The sequence below is a fragment of the Rhodnius prolixus genome, unplaced genomic scaffold (genome assembly GCF_049639745.1).
Source record: "Rhodnius prolixus isolate KJV_2025 unplaced genomic scaffold, Rpr scaffold_2, whole genome shotgun sequence".
NCBI classification, from domain to species: Eukaryota; Metazoa; Arthropoda; class Insecta; order Hemiptera; family Reduviidae; genus Rhodnius; species Rhodnius prolixus.
Genome location: NW_027411592.1, coordinates 33,304,494 through 33,318,070, shown reverse-complemented (window position 1 = coordinate 33,318,070; position 13,577 = coordinate 33,304,494). Strand labels below are relative to the sequence as shown.

Sequence of the window (13,577 nt, the reverse complement as noted above, 5' to 3'; positions counted from 1 at the left end):
ATGAAAATAGTTTCGCTCGACGTTTACACGAAGTACATTCTTTCTCTTTTTAAAATCAAAAAGTTTCACTTGTATCCGCACCCTGGATCTCTGCGTTGGAATTCAGTATTCGTTTTATTTACGAAACTTTGATGTTCCCTATATTTAGTAACTAACCATAGATCCTAAAGGAGGATAGTGTTGTATGTATCAACACTATATAATGTAAGGGGCCGTACTTAAATTACGTAACGCAATTTAAAGAGCTTTTTAATCCCTCCCCCCCCGATGTAACAGATCGTAACAAAATGTCAACCTCCCCTCCCCCCCTAGCCAAATGTACGTAATTTTTTGTTATGGAATATCGTCATTGCATAGTATTTAATTAAAATCAAACATATATTTTTTATTTATTACTTATTTAATTACATTATCACTTAGTATGAAGGTTGGCTATAGTAGAATTTGGCGCGAAAAATATCGTTAGTATTTTTCCATTAATGACCAAAAAATTATAGATTCAATTGGAAAAATTACGTACAAGCATTAAAAAACCCCCTCCCCCGAACCATAACGAATGGTAACAATCGAGCCTTACCCCCTCCCCCCTTGCGTTCGTTACGTAATTTAAGTACGGCCCCTAAAGTATCTTATGGATTTTTTTCAATAACTGCGATTTTTTCAAAAAGATTCAGCGGCATTCTTTGAACTAAAATAACATTTATTATTTATTTTTTTTATTGTTTTCACTTAGGTTTTCTTCTGTCAAGTTGATTTTAAGGTTGTGCAATATTGTGGCGAGTTGCACGGTGCTTTCCGTATCAATCTTGGTCCGCGCAATTTTTTGAGTTGTAGGTTCTCTGTACAATTTGGTAAAATTCTGAGTAAATTTATTAAAAATATTCCCTGAATAAACTTTATCGCAAGTATTTCAATTAGTGAAAAATTCCGATGCGTTCACATCCGATTTTAGACCAATTCTGTGTTGAACTTACACGGAATGGTTTCTGTGAATATTATTAGATAAGGGAATGATAAAGAACGACAGCGTTCCTAGCGTAGTCTGCGGACAATTGATCAGCTGGTTGACTGGTTGTTAACAGGTTTAACAATCACTGCCACGTGATTATTTTTGCCCAAGTTAGCTCGCATGGTGGGGAAATACGTTACTTGCTAACATATGTGTTTTATTGGTGGGGGGAAAACCTTAAACGCCGCGTCGATGATTTGACTCTGTTTAGTCTGTCTCCAACTCCGACGCCAAGAATGTCTTTCGAGTCGACTCATTTTATATACGCGTACACGCCTCCCTGTCAATTATGCCAGGATGTGGTACAGGCGATATACTCATTTCTTGCTGTAAGTAAAGTATTTTCTTTTATTTATAACTTTTTGTAGATAATGTAATACTTATATTTATAAATATTCCTCGAAATATAAATTAAAGATTTCTGACATGTGTTGGAAATCTATCGCATATGTAAAAATATATTGCTAAAATAATTAGTTCTGATTTGAGAAAAAAATTGCGCAATAATTGTATTTGTTAAATATTGAAGATTAAATCAACACTTTATTATACATTAAACAAACAGTCTAAAGCTCAACCATGCTTTAGAATATTGTCATTCGTGAAATGTCATATTTAAGATTTGTAATTGATGCATTCCTATATAATTAATTTGTGAATCATTATCTATTGGAAAGTTTTAATTACGATTTTTAATCTCATGTTCATGAACTAACCAAATATTATGATAACGTACTGTCTTCCAAGTTGTCTACTAATTACATTTAATTGCCATTTTATCTTTGTCCAAATAGTGTTTATAGAAAAGAATCAAATCCTTAAACATACATTTATTTCTCATTAACATTTTCGCACCAGCTTAATTTAGCATTTAAATCACTTTCGTCCCGGCTACATTAATGTCTGTCCGTATTGTAATGTCTTGTACGTTAAGGTTAGCCACTCAACTGTTGTTCTCTCCTAATTTTAAGAATTCAGCGAGCAAAAACTTTTACAATTTAATTTTATATATTATTTCTTTTTACATTTTTTTGAAGTCCTCTCAAAAGTTGGTTTTTAGAAAATGTTGATGCACATGTGGTCATACTGATAAGTAAAATAATTGGTGAAAGCATAAACTGATATATTATTTGGATACGGCTGAGTGACTCATTGCAATTTAGCGATCAACAATCTTTCTATCAGAAGAATCATTTAATAGAAGGGATTTTTTTAAATAAGTTTTTCTAGAAAAATTCGTTTTTAGTTTTGAGAAGTAATAAATATTGTAGGTAATTTTCATTGTAGAGTAATGGTCTAGGCAAGGTTGGTAACAAATATGTTTTATATTCCTAGTGTTAGAAAGCCAGTCAAAACCTTTGATGGTTGCAGTAAGAACAAATCGTGCGAGTGTTGAAACAGATTTTTTGATTTTTTCTTATTTCTCATAAGAAGTCAGTATTTTAATGAACACATTTTGGTTTTGAGTTAAATCAGAATATTAACCGTTTTGAAATCCCCTGAAATACAAAAAAACGTTCCGCAAATCGTTATGTATGTGTCCATCGTAACAAAAAAAAAAAAAAAAATTAAGTTCGCTTTTGATGTGTCGTTTAGCAGCCATTAGAAGATGCCAACAATAAAATTTTGATTAAAATCGTTCAACCTGATGTACTACTTTCTGACTGGCTTTTGTTTTCAGTTTTTAGAGATTTGCTTGAAAACGGCTTCCTCCATTAATTTTCAGCAATGTGTTGAAGTAGTTCTTTTTCTATTTTATTGAGCATTTGATTTAAGGGAGGAGAGGTGGCTGAACATCTCTCGTGTTAAGTGTCGCTTCAGTTCATAGTAAGAAGGAGTATTCTACACGGTTAGTAAGGCGCCACCATCGCCGAGCGGTTAGTGGCGAGGCCTGCAATGTCAAGATGTATTATGGTTCTGGGTACGATTTCCGGGTCTATGCCTTTGATTTTATAGTTAATAAAAGGAATTTATCGTCAAGTATGTTTGCTCTCCGTCTTCCGTCAACAACACCTAATTTGGTAGTTGAACATACAGTCCGCCCGAAAAAAAATCCGACATTATTCTCTGCAACCAGTGAGACACTGGAACACCCCCCAGTTATGAAACAACACACCAAGTTCCCTAAGAAAATTGAAGGAGGAAAAGTGGGAGCTGGCAGCAAGGGACAATTATAAGCCTTGAAGCCAACTCCATCCACTGTTCTTGCCCTCTCATCATCTGAAGAAACCTCCCCCAACAGGAGTCTAGAGAGGGTATATTCCCCTCTCACACCTAGTAAAACTACCCAGGACCTCCAGGAAGAAAATGCATCATCCACGCCACGCTTTTAAGAACAGCTAACTCTAAATGGAACCAAGCTCTCTAGGGAAGTCCTAGAGAAAGAGGGGAGATGGAAATCAAGTGTAACCTATCTCACCGCAAAGACCTCCCTTGATTTACAAACTTAGCCACAAAGTGAAGGTTACAGTGTAATCATTTTAAGCCAAGGATTGTTTATGTAACCATGATTCCAAATTTAAAGAAAATTGCTTGTTCGGTAGGAAGGCATTGTAAATAGATCTTTTTTAGTTATTTGTTATTTTTTGATAAAGGTGAATGGGAACATATTTAATATTAAAGCAACTATCGTATTTTATTGTGGTACAGATTTTAAGTTTTATAAAATGCAATTACGTAACCAGACGTTCGTTTCTCACCACATTTCTTCATTTATTAATCGTAAATACAAAAATCACAAGATATAATTAAAGTTGTAGCACTTTGAGAAAAAATAAAATAAAATGGATACTAGAATTCTGAGTAAAACAATATTACACTTTTATATATTAATTATTTTGCTGCAAATAAAACATTTAAACTTTTAAAAACCAAATAAATAGGGAACACTTAAAGAAAATAGAAATGAAAAGGTACTTAAGCTTTAAAATTGTTTATTATCTCATAATTTTAAATTCCAGGCGCGTTCTTGGTAAAGGCTATCCGGGGTAGTTAAAAATTTACAATGAAATGGCTAGAGAGATTAGAGCAGCCTAAGTCGAAGTGCACTTATAGTTCGAGCATATTACAAGGAAATAGAAAACGTCCTCCTGTATTCCTAAACAGTCAACAATTTGCCCAAAATGGGATCTACAGTCAGTTTTGTCATCTAAGAGTACAACAGTATTTCCGTCACTTCCTAGATAACGCACTTCACATCAGATTCATACGCTCATATTCAGCTTTTGTTTGACAATGTTTTTATATCGAATTAATAGGATTTTCTGAGGTGCTAGGATTGCTATTCTCAGATTATCTGTGTAAATTCTGCGGAAGACGACTAACTTTTAATAAATGCTCAAATTAACAGTAGAGGAACTTTGAAGAAGTAAAATAATCGCTTATTTTTTCAGGCGGGGCTTTACGTCCAACTACCATTTACTAGGTGTCTTGGACGGAGGCGACTAGCAAACGTACTTTACTATTTCTCATTTAACCATTAAATAAAATTCAAGGCCTAAGACCGGGAATCGAACCCAGTACCACAATACATATTAGCTTCACAGGTCTCGCCTCTTAACCCGCTCGGCTACCGTGGCACCTTTGAGGATTGTAATAATAAGGTTGAAAATCATTAATTTTGGGTGAAAACAATCGATTGGAATCGATCGGGTACTTCCGCTAAAACCTAGAAACTTGTTAATAAAATGAGTTTTGGTGCTAACCAATTACCATAAACAGTGTTCTAGATACTTGCACAATATTTGTTCAAATAATTGTAAAAATAAGATATCTCCTAAATTACAATATTTACCTTAAATTTTGTTTACATCTTTTAAGTCTTAAAAATATGAAAGTATTTTAGTCTTGTAAGTTGACAATTAAAAACATAATTGGAAGTTATGTGCTTATCATAAATCTATCAAGAAAAACAACCAGTCTTCCTGATAACATTGATTTTATGTCCGTAATGTTTATGTTAGTAGAGATTGGTTCTCTATTCAAAGCGTTGTTTTCGTTCAATGACACATAAATTGTTTTCTCCTACATTGGCGGATTTTTTAATTCCAATAATATTCAATATTCAGAATTCCTAATTTTTAATCATTTGTTCTGATGATATTTCTTATCTTTAACAGTAAATTCTTAAACACTGTAATTGAGGAAAGATAAAATTTTAACAATTTGGGTGAACCCAGTTTAATCCATTAAATAATGATAATGTGGGTGACATTTTTATTGTTCTTTTTATTCAATTGGCAGTGGATAATAATATTTATATTTTTAAATTTAATATAAACGAGTAAATGGTTAAATTAGTAATTAGTAATGGTAAAATTAAACTAACCTTAAATTTGTAAAGAAATTCTGTTTGAAATTGGCGGCTATTCTACGGTTTTTATTGTACATCTTAGTAGCAGAAGGTGCCCAATTTTTTGTATGAGATCTTAACTACCTACTACCAAATTAGAATTTCTCCACCAAATATAAGTTTAGTAGTTACTCGCTAAGAGAGGACAGTTACCTGAAAACAGGACTATTTTAATTATTAAATAAATTCACCATTTTGTTTTCAGTTACCCCTCTTAAAAATCATTATTTTTTTACAATTCAAATGTTTAAAAATTGAGTTCTGCTGGAAATAATTTACTACCCTCCAAGCTCAAAATGTTCTGGCCAATGTTATGGTGCATTTGTAACTGTAATTATCAGAAACCTCAAATTTGATGACCTGGTTACTGTTTAAAAAGTTTTCTCGTTTCTGATTCAAAATGGTTAAGGTTAAAATTGTTACTACGAAATACTACTGTTTTTTTTTTTAATTCTTTCGCAATTTTATGAAATAAATGTTCCTATTTCCTTTAAACTTTGCATACTAAGTCGTGGCCAATGACAGTCACTTTTAATTGAAATTGTTCTAGGCAAAGTAGGTTACAGTAGAGTTCTTTAGGTGCTGATACGATAAAACTAATCTGGAAAATAAACAGGGCATCTGAATGAGATTAGACATTATGTTCAAGGCTAAAATTACACCGTGGAAAATTTTGTGACCAGGAAGTGGAACTTGATAGAATAGTAGTTCCTGGGTTTACTCACTTGGCGCTCCTTCGCTTCCTCACGTCTTCATTGCTAAAGACCGCCTCCATTCCTGCTTTTGAAAGTCTTATTTCTCTTTTAAGAAAGTAAATGTATCCCAGAAAGGCCTTTTCAGCATATACGCGGGGCACTATTTATATTTTGATCCTAATAATAAAAAAAAACCAGTAATTTGTCATTGAAAATGACTTTATTGTTTTTCAAAATATTCTCCTTTATGATCTATACACTTCTGCATGCGTTCGAACCACTTGTCAAAGCATTTTTTTCCATTCCGCTTGAGACACCTGCAAAACATGGTTTTTGAATGCATCAACGGCTTCTTCTGCCGACGAAAATCGTTGTCCACGTAATTTATTCTTGACGTTCGGAAACAAAAAGAAGTCATTTGGTGCGGAAAATCAGGACTGTACGGCGGATGACCCATTAATTCGATTTTTTGAGTGCTCAAATAGTCGGTTGTTAGACGAGATGTGGGACAGCTGGCATTGTCTTGATGAAGAATGATCCGACGGCGCTTGTTTATTTTCCTTATTTCATCGAAGACTTCCGGCAAGCAAATAGTTGTGTACCATTCAGAATTGACCGTTCTAAGTTCCTCTAAAAGCACTGTTGCCACATGACCAGTTCTTCCGAAAAAACAGGCGACCATTTGTATCGAAGTGCTTCGAGCGCGAACAACTTTTGTTGGATTTGGTTCATCTTGAAACACCCATACAGTCGACTGCTGTTTGTTACCGGCTCATACGCATATATCCATGATTCGTCACCTGTTACAATCTTTTATTCACGTCTTTTGAAGCACCGCCATTGTATTTCTTAAGCATTTGTTTGCACCAATCGACACGAGCATCTTTTTGAGATTTTATCAGATTATGTGGGATCCAACGAGAACAAACCTTTTTCACGGCTAAATGATCATGCAATATTTTATCTATGCTGGTGGAACTAATGCCTAAGGTTGCCTCAATCTCACAGTATGTCACATGACGATCTTGCATTATTAGTTTTTGCACAGCATCAATGTTTTCTGACACAACAACTGTTTTTGGACGACCTTCGTCGGTGAGCGAACGACGACCACGATTGAATTGGTTATACCAGCGTTTCACAGTGGCAAAGGATGGAGCATTATCGCCAAAAGTGGAAGTAAGTTGATCGATGCACTCCTATCTTAATAATCCACGTCGAAAGTCGTAATAAATCATTGCACGAAAATTTTCACGAGTTAATTCCATTTTTTCGCTGAGACACAATTTTCAAGTGACTGTAAACAACACAAATCGCGCTCAAATATCAAAACGTTCTGAAGAAGGTTATGGTCAAAAATGTCAAACTTTCAAGTGGAAACGACAGATAGCACCTGACAGCACTCAGTGTTGCCAAGGCTCAAAATATAAGTAGTACCTCCACTACGTAGAAAAATAATGCGTTCTTTGTTCCAAAATGGGTGCTGACAGGGAATAGATTTATATCTTTTATTTAAAACATTATTCCTGGAATATTCGTTTAAGAGAGCATCTTTAGTGTCATTTCCGTTCACTGTACTGATTGTCTAGATGTAGATAACTAATAACAAGAATCAAATTTCCAATTTCGTAGGAAATCGGCTGACGTGGATGTGCCATTTTCGATTTTTCAGCTCTTAAACATTTCCTCGTAAACGGCTCTTACGATTTCATTTAAATTTTATGCAATGATAATAAAAATGCAAATCTATTTTCTATGAGGAGGGAGCATGTGAGTATATTTCCCCCCAAAGTGTCATTTTTATGTAATGTACGGGCCCATTTTTAGCCTACTATTAATTTATTTTTAAAATCCAGTTAGATGGAAATAACAACCTGTATTACCTTGTATTCAGTGGACTCGAAATTGATACGGGCCAAATATTTCTTGATAGCAAATTCTAACCTTGAGTATTGGAAATGGCCATCATTGTAAATTAGATAATTTTTATAGAATGTCAGTTTAAACTATAAAACAATAAAATTATGATTACACTGTCAATATAAAACTGGTAATTTGTAACAAAACGAGAATTAATTGGCCCTACAAATTTACGATGTACAAGTAAAACGGTTTTTCTATATTTTAAAAGAAATATATAAATGTCTGCCACGGTAATGCCAGTCGGAAAGCTTACTAATGTGAATCACTAAAAAGTTTAATTCAAATAATTGTATTATTTTACTTCTGTCACGTGTCCTCTAACCTCGTAGTAGAAATTTATTTAGGGGTGAGTTTGTTACAGCGTTAGTCAGAGTTGACTTTCTAAATGGCGGATTGTTCCCCAGTTTGAGATGCGCAAATAACTTAAGTTTTATTTGTCAGCAAAATTTAACAGTAAAAAAGCACATTCTTCCACCGCCATCTAGATTTGTGGTTGCACCTTGCGCGCAAAAAAAAACATTACCCTAAATTTCTATACTTTTATTGTTCTGTTTACCAGGGATATTGACAATTTTAACATAAATATAGCCTTACAGTTTTTTGAGATCCTACCAAGCAGACAATCGGTGCTCTTTGCCAGATAAAAGATCTTTATAAGAATGGTAAATATGTGAATGCGCTAATTATAACAAACATATTAAATATTCATTCTAATTTAAGCCAATTATCAATCTAAATATTAACCAGGCAGATTTAAAAAGTAAATAAACAAATTGCATAATTTTATTTGTCTCTCTCTGCTACGTATTTAAAACAAAAACAAATCCTTTTATTTAAGATACTTGTGCTAATTCTGTTATGTATTCATTTTTTATCTCGGTTTAGGTTCAAAGAAGCGATTTTACATCCCATTTTTAACCAAAAGTTCACATAGATTGGACCTCTTCAAAGTAATGCCTATTTTATTAGCGGCTTTCCGTCCCAACTACCGATTAAATGTCGTGAACGGGTGCCACTAACTATAAACTTCTATTAACTATTAGATAAAATCTAAGGCCACAATACATATCAGCTCAGTGGGTTTTGCCTCTAACCGCTAGGCTATCGTAGCGCCTAAAATCTTATCGGCTTTTACCGTCCTCATTAAAGTAATCGCCTATTATTTCAGGCAGGCTTTACGTCCAACTACCAATTAGGTGTCGTGGACGGAGGCGACTAGCAAACATACTTTACTGTAAATTTCTTTTATTAACCTTTAAATAAAATCGAAGGCCTCTAGACCGCTAATCGAACCCAGTACCACAACAAATATTAGCTTTACAGGTCTCGCCTCTAACCGCTCGGCTACCGTGGCGCCTTCCTCATCCATTGCTTATTTTCATATTCCCCTCTACGTTCTCTTTGCCTACCCTTACTAGTCTGCTCATTATTTTCCTTTATTATTCTGACTGCTACCTAAACTGATGAATGATACTGTAGATTTATGATTTCCAAAGCTGTCTGACCTTTAATTACCAACAGTTTTATTTGCGATAGTCTGTGAAAATATCTCTTGATTTGCACGTTTCCTGACACTTCATTGGGGTTTAAGCCCTTTTTGGGTTGCAGTGTTTCGGCTCTAAAACTGCGACTAATAATGCTAGCGACCTAGAAATCGTACATGCCTAAATGCCCACTTTGTTTAATATGCTTCCAAATGAAGCTTCCACCATTTTCTTGCTCGAACATTTGGCGTCTTGTTAAGCCATTTCATCTTTCAGCGACAATACAAGTAACGATGTCTTGAACATCTTTATTCTTTACTTATGTATGTCAATATAGTGTTAAATTCCTTTGTCGCCTTTCTCGATTCAGCTTTTTTTCTTAACTGAAACATAAATACCATTCGGAACTTAACAGCGTTTACTGCTAAAGCAAATAAACCGGACGGGAATTGGATTTAAAGCGACTTAGTAATTAGGCATAACTTTTATTACTTTATTAATACCACAATAATTTTGATAATTGTACGAATAGTTTGGGAGCTTAGCGCAACGTTCAGAGGAACTACCGGTATTTATAGAGTGCCCAATCCTTGGACATCATTCAAATCTAATAACCCTAATGTATGATTCACTAATTTTAGTATTATTACTTAGTTCATCTAATTATTTACGATAAACTTTCACTATCTCTGTCAAATTTTTGCACACTGAGCTTTGGCTATCGTTATACAAACGCAGCTAGTTATTAGCCATACCAACCATTGATTAACCATCTAAATGCACAACTGAGATTGGTCAATTATTTATTCTAGTTGTTCATGTGGAAAATATAGTTAACAATTTTCATACCGGTTTTTCCCATAGATATACTTTTGAATTATCAAATTATGTAATAAGTAAAATTGTAAAAACAAAATTGTTTCTTACGTAATATTTTCTTTATCTAATAAGCAAAAACAGAAAATAGAGTATTATTAATTATTTTGTTGGAAACAGGAAAAAAAGGTGGTGCAGGTTATTCACTTAGAAATATGCCATTTCATAGTTTTATCAGCATTTTCCTGCCAATTTGGGCTGTGAAGTACAGGGTTTATGCTCTTATTGTAGTTCACAGCCAGTTATATAAGATTAGAAAAAATAAAATTTAAAATAAAAAAAGAATTTAAAAGAAAATTACAGCAAAAAAAAAGAAGTAAACAGAAAAATAGTTCTTAATTATTATAAAACAGCAAATTGGTAAAAAAAAAAAAATACTGAAATGCAAGTTATGATCACTAATGAAACTAAGTTGGTAGTACTAAGTTTACTCTGCGTTTGCTGTTATCCGCGGAAGTAGCGGTAAAAAAAGGTTAGGTGGGGCTGATTGAGTAAGAAGACTTAAGAGGTAAAGCAACGCACCCGAAGTTTTCTAAAAGATGTACATTTAGCCCAAAATATTATAAATGGATTTCAAAGAAGGAAGTCATGCCATGGCATGAAATTTAATTAAATAACCTTAAAACTGAGTTTAAACATCCATTTCATGTTCATTCGGATCCAAGAAAGATTGTTGCTAATTATTGTCGTAATTTTTTATTTATTTTTTGCCAAGCTTTCGACCTGAGGAATAGAACCTCTTCAGGGCTTATGTTCAATAACAAATTATAATTAAAACTGTCCGGTAGGACAGTTGTATAAGGGTTGATCATCAAAAACTGCACGAAAAAGCGTAACGTTGAAAAACACCCAACTTTGACAATTTTTTTCTCTTTTTCTATAAAAGATAAAATTCCCAAATTTTCTTTAAAATATAGAGCAAACCCTCCTTTATGACTGTAATTTTTTTGCAACAACCCAGATCTAATAGGTTTTGAGAAAAAAGTTGCTGAAAATGATCAAAAACGGCGTTTTCAAAAAATGTTCTTGTTGTTCTTCTTGTTGTTACCTTTTTTGTAAACAATGTAGCGCCTAAACGCGTGAACCGATTTTCTTGAATGAGGTGTCATTCGATTTGGAATTTTATGTAGATGTGCCTTTTGGGGGTCTCGACGCTGTACATCGAATGGGAGAGGAGTTAGCCCCATAAGTGTGAGGCCCCCTTCAAAATTATTATTACTAATAACTCAGTAAATCTTGGCCCGATTTTGTTAAAATTTGGTAGGATGATAGAGTTAGGGCTCCCCTACGTAACATTAAAGCGGCGATCAGCTCTTACACTTGTTAAGGGAAAGTATAGCAATCGTTTCAAATTATCGACACGTGAACCGATTTTCATGAATTAAGTGTCATTCGAATCGAAATTTTGTATAGATTTGCATTTTAAAAGCCTCGACGCTGTGCCTCATAAGGAGGGGAGTTTGCCCCACCCAAGTAAGGCCCTTTCTAAAACTATTATTACCAATATTTCTATAACGCTTAGTCCGATTTTGATAAAATTCAGCTCAAATAAGTGGTTAAAGCTCCTCTACGTGGCTGTGAAGTGCTATCATGCTCTTGCACCTACTAAGAGGAAGTACTGCAATCGTTTAAATTATCAAAGAGTGAACCGATTTAAATCAATGAATTGTCGTTCGTTTAAAAAATCTTTGCCTATTTGCCTAGAAGTACTGCAATCGCAGTTTATTTTTCTTACTCCTCTTAAAAGGAAGTACTGAAATCGCAGTTTAATTTTGCTATTTACGTACAAATACCCTCCTATGTTATTCAAAACGCTTTTTCAAAAAAAATTGTTATTGAGGATGGTTTGGAGGACCGCAACTCTAATCATTCTTTAAAAAGATCTCTCCAGTGGTAGTTACGGTTCCGACTTAACACCTTATCAGGTTATAATGATAGTGTTGCTTATTCCAAATTTAAAAAAATCTGTAAAGCAGATATGTAACTTTGCAAAATAGACAAAAAGGAAAATCTATCCAAAAGGTACAAAAATCTCTTTAACAAAAACTTACAGTTTAAAATGTTAAGTATAAGGGTTGATTAAACGCCAAAAGGTACACAAATCAGCAAGCACCCAACATTTTATTAATTCTTCATTAATATTTAAGTAATTTTACTGCATTAATATTCATTAATATTTTTTAGAATTTATTAGATGTCACAGACCCTTATGCTGGCCACTTCATTTATAATATTTTTTTGTTATAATTATGATAAGTCACATATATATGTACATGCATGTTAAAGTAGAAAAAGACAAAGTTAGAGTCGGCTACTGTCTTGAATTCGTCTTACCGAAATATTCTTGAGCACAAATAACACACAGTTAATAACAAGTAGATTATTCAACAATTATTGATTTCTCAATTGTAATTTAATTTAGTCCCCCTAATTTTACTTATAGTAAAATACTGGAATAATTAGCTGTCCTAAAAATATGCATATCTTATTTACTTTATATTACATATATACAACATTGTGGGATGAATACCTACATTGAGAATGTAATTGAAGAAAACTATATTATTTGCGATAAAGCCAGATAATTATTACCTATTATTATAAATGTTTGACTACTTCATAAAATAACAATTACTTTAATCGAAGAATGAACTTAAACCGTCGATTTTTATTTAAAAATAAAAATAAATAAATAAAATAAACAAAATCAAAATACCTAGACATATGTTGGTGTAAGTATTTTTTAAAAAAGGTTTTGAATTTTTTAGCCTCATAATTTATAACGTTTTTCTTTTTAACCTGTAATTAACAGTTTCATTATTATAAATTAATAGATATTACAGTCAATCTACAGTGCTACTTGAACATATATTTTGTAGACGAAAATGGCCCGCATAAGGGTCTGTGACATCTAATAAATTCTAAAAAATATTAATGAATATTTATGCAGTAAAATTACTTAAATATTAATGAAGAATTAATGAAATGTTGGGTGCTTGCTGATTTGTGTACCTTTTGGCGTTTAATCAACCCTTATACTTAACATTTTAAACTGTAAGTTTTTGTTAAAGAGATATTTGAAAATGCCGTTTTTCCTCATTTTCGGCAACTTTTTTTCTCAAAAACCTACTTGATCAGGGTTGTTGCAAAAAATTACAGTTATAAAGGAGGATTTGCCCTACATTATAAAGAAAATTTGGGAATTTTATCTTTTATAGAAAAAGAGAAAAAAAATTATC

At 33.1% G+C, this 13,577-nt stretch overlaps 1 protein-coding gene across 6 annotated transcripts in view; it reads left to right on the top strand.

Moving 5' to 3' along the window:
• SCaMC (Short Calcium-binding Mitochondrial Carrier) overlaps positions 1–13,577 on the top strand; it is a 72,245-nt gene that overhangs the window by 21,923 nt on the left and 36,745 nt on the right. Inside the window, exon 1 of one of the 6 annotated variants that reach the window (XR_012455573.1) lies at positions 1,179–1,338. The exons of the other annotated variants lie outside the window; for them this stretch is intronic. The gene's annotated coding sequence lies outside the window, so the exon portion shown is untranslated. Of the gene's footprint in view, positions 1–1,178; positions 1,339–13,577 lie in introns of those variants that run through there. 6 annotated transcript variants of the gene reach the window in all.